Source organism: Zingiber officinale, chromosome 8A, assembly GCF_018446385.1.
Source record: "Zingiber officinale cultivar Zhangliang chromosome 8A, Zo_v1.1, whole genome shotgun sequence".
Classification (NCBI taxonomy): domain Eukaryota; kingdom Viridiplantae; phylum Streptophyta; class Magnoliopsida; order Zingiberales; family Zingiberaceae; genus Zingiber; species Zingiber officinale.
The window spans coordinates 74,484,049-74,486,638 of record NC_056000.1 but is presented as its reverse complement, the minus strand read 5'-3'; the positions used below and the strand labels follow the sequence as shown (position 1 = coordinate 74,486,638).

General features: G+C 43.7%; 1 non-coding gene and 1 pseudogene across 1 annotated transcript; one reads left to right on the top strand and one right to left on the bottom strand.

Moving 5' to 3' along the window:
• Nucleotides 1–1,245: 1,245 nt before the first annotated feature.
• LOC122013238 lies at nucleotides 1,246–1,364 on the bottom strand. The gene has a single exon (XR_006120557.1). It is a non-coding gene; the product is annotated as a 5S ribosomal RNA (ribosomal RNA).
• Nucleotides 1,349–1,473, top strand: LOC122012995 (annotated as a pseudogene).
• Nucleotides 1,474–2,590: the final 1,117 nt, after the last annotated feature.

The window sequence follows — 2,590 nt, the reverse complement described above, 5'->3', positions numbered from 1 at the left end:
TCGATCAATGGATCGATTGAAGTGATTTCAATCAATTTAGTCCCAACTTCAATCGATTGGGAAGTCTTTTTTGGCTGGAAAAGCCCGATTTCAGCACTTCAAGTCACTTCGAGTCCCGTTAACCACTCCAAACCCCTTGGAATACATTTGTATACGTTTAGGGGGAGTTTTTCATGATGAAAACAAGTATGGATTGGTTAAGATAAACCAAAATGAAGTTTAGGATAAGGTTTAGTTTCAATTCTGAATTTTGGAACCTTAAAACTTCAAGTTTTGGTTTTCAAGGGTCATTAACCATTCCTAACCCTTTGGAATATATTTGTATACACTTAGGGAGAGTTTTCATGATGAAAACAAGCATGGTTTGGTTAATGTAGACTTAAGTGAAGTTTAGGTTGAGGTTTAGTTTCATTATTGAATTTTGAACTTCAAAACTTCGAGTTTTGGTTTTCCTAATTATTTAGGAACCCCAAGTCATTGTCGGTGCAATGATAGAAGTTTGACCATGTTTTTAGGGGGAGTTACTCTTTAAAAACATAAAAAAAATTTCAGAGACCATGGAAGGGGGTTAAACCTTCGTGATGAATTAATACTCAGGGACGAGTATTGGGGAGCAATGGAAGATTGGTTATCTTCATTGCTATGATGATAAATGCTCTCGGATGAACATTGTGGAGTAGATTACTACTCAAGGGGGAGCATTGGGTTAATGAAGGGGATCAGACCTTCATTGGTAAGGTGAAAAATACTCTTGGATGAGCATTGAGAAGAAGATTACTACTCAAGGAGCAACATTGAATACAATGAATGGGAGTTTTATTGGAAAGTTGATGCATGCTCTAGGATGAGCATTGTGAAGTGAAGTAGAGCTCAAGGGGGAGCTTTGGCGGCAATAAAGACTATGAGATCTTCATTGTGGGGTTGTTAACAACATATAAGGTTGTAAACAACGAAGAGTTACCTCTTATGGAGAAGAATTTGTTTTCTGGTTTTGATGTGTGACAAAGGGGGAGAATGGAAGGTTAAGTTACATTTCGAGTTGATGCGATTAAGATCTAATCTAATCGTTAATGTGTATCGTATACGCGATCACATGTTGTTGTTGCTCTACTTTGGCAGATTCAACAACAACATGTGATCGCGTATATGATACACATTAACGATTAGATTAGATCTTAATTGCATCAACTCGAAATGCCTACCACGTTTTGATACCCATCACTACCTCGATCACATGTTGTTAAATAGGTGCAACACGAGGACTTCCCAGGGGGTCACCCATCCTAGTATTGCTATCGCCCAAGCACGCTTAACTTAGGAGTTCTGATGGGATCCGGTGCATTAGTGCTGGTATGATCGCACCCTACCAAGATAATATGCACCGGATCCCATCAGAACTCCGAAGTTAAGCGTGCTTGGGCGATAGCAGTACTAGGATAGGTGCCTCCCTGGGAAGTCCTCGTGTTGCACCTATTTAACAACATGTGATCGAGGTAGTAATGGGTATCAAAACATGGTAGGCATTTCGAGTTGAGTTAGCCTTGTGATAAAGAAGAGGTTAAGGTTATGGGATTTAGCCTTGGTATAAAGAAGATGTTAAGGCTATGGGATTTAACCTTGTGATAAAGAAGAGGTTAAGACTATGGGATTTAGCCTTGGTATAAAGAATGTTAGGATCCTTCGTACGGCTAGAGAGGGGGGTGTGAATAGCCGCCCCAAATCGCTCTCGTTTCTTCCTACAATTAGGTTAGTCGCAGCGGAAAATACAAAGAAACGAAAGAGAAGAAAACCAAACCTTAACACGAGGATGTAACGAGGTTCGGAGATTAGGGCTCCTACTCCTCGGCGTGTCCGTAAGGTGGACGAGTCCGGTCAATCCGTCGGTGGATGAGTCCCCGGAGAACCGGCTAATACAATATACTCCTTGTGGGTGGAGAAACCTCGCCACAAACGTTTGCAACAGCAAACAAAGAGTACAAGGAATACAAGTAGAAAGATAAGAACAATGTACAAACACTAACTCGCCTTCTCGTCGATGGGGTCCGGATGAAGTAGCAACTTCACGGACGGATGCAACAAGAAACCAACAAGAAAACTGTCGGGAAGCTCACGCGAAGCTTCAGCGTTGAGCTCAGAAAGCTCGGAGCACCGTAAAAGCGAAGCTTCAGTGAGAGAACTTCCAAGGAAGAAGCAGAGGACCGAGAGTTTTCACCAAGTCCTGTAGCCCTCATTTATACCGCAAGAAAGCGAAGAAAACACAGAAGAAATCTAGCTGCGACGTTAACGGTTAGTGTTCGATCGGTCGGGACCGATCAGACCTATTCTCGACGGCCCCGATCGACGCCTTCTTCACGTAAAGCGCCCACCTTCATGCGGGTTCGATCGGTCCGGACCGATCAAACAACCGATCGGTCCACGCACCGATCCCAACCCTTGCTTTCTCGGCGACATCGTCTCGATCGGTCCCGCATCGATCAGATGGCCCGATCGTGGACCGATCACCGCTCTCTTGCCTCGTTGCTGGCGACGGCCACCGTATCGATCAAGAATCGAACAGAGCTTGTTGATCGATCGGTCACCGACCGATCGA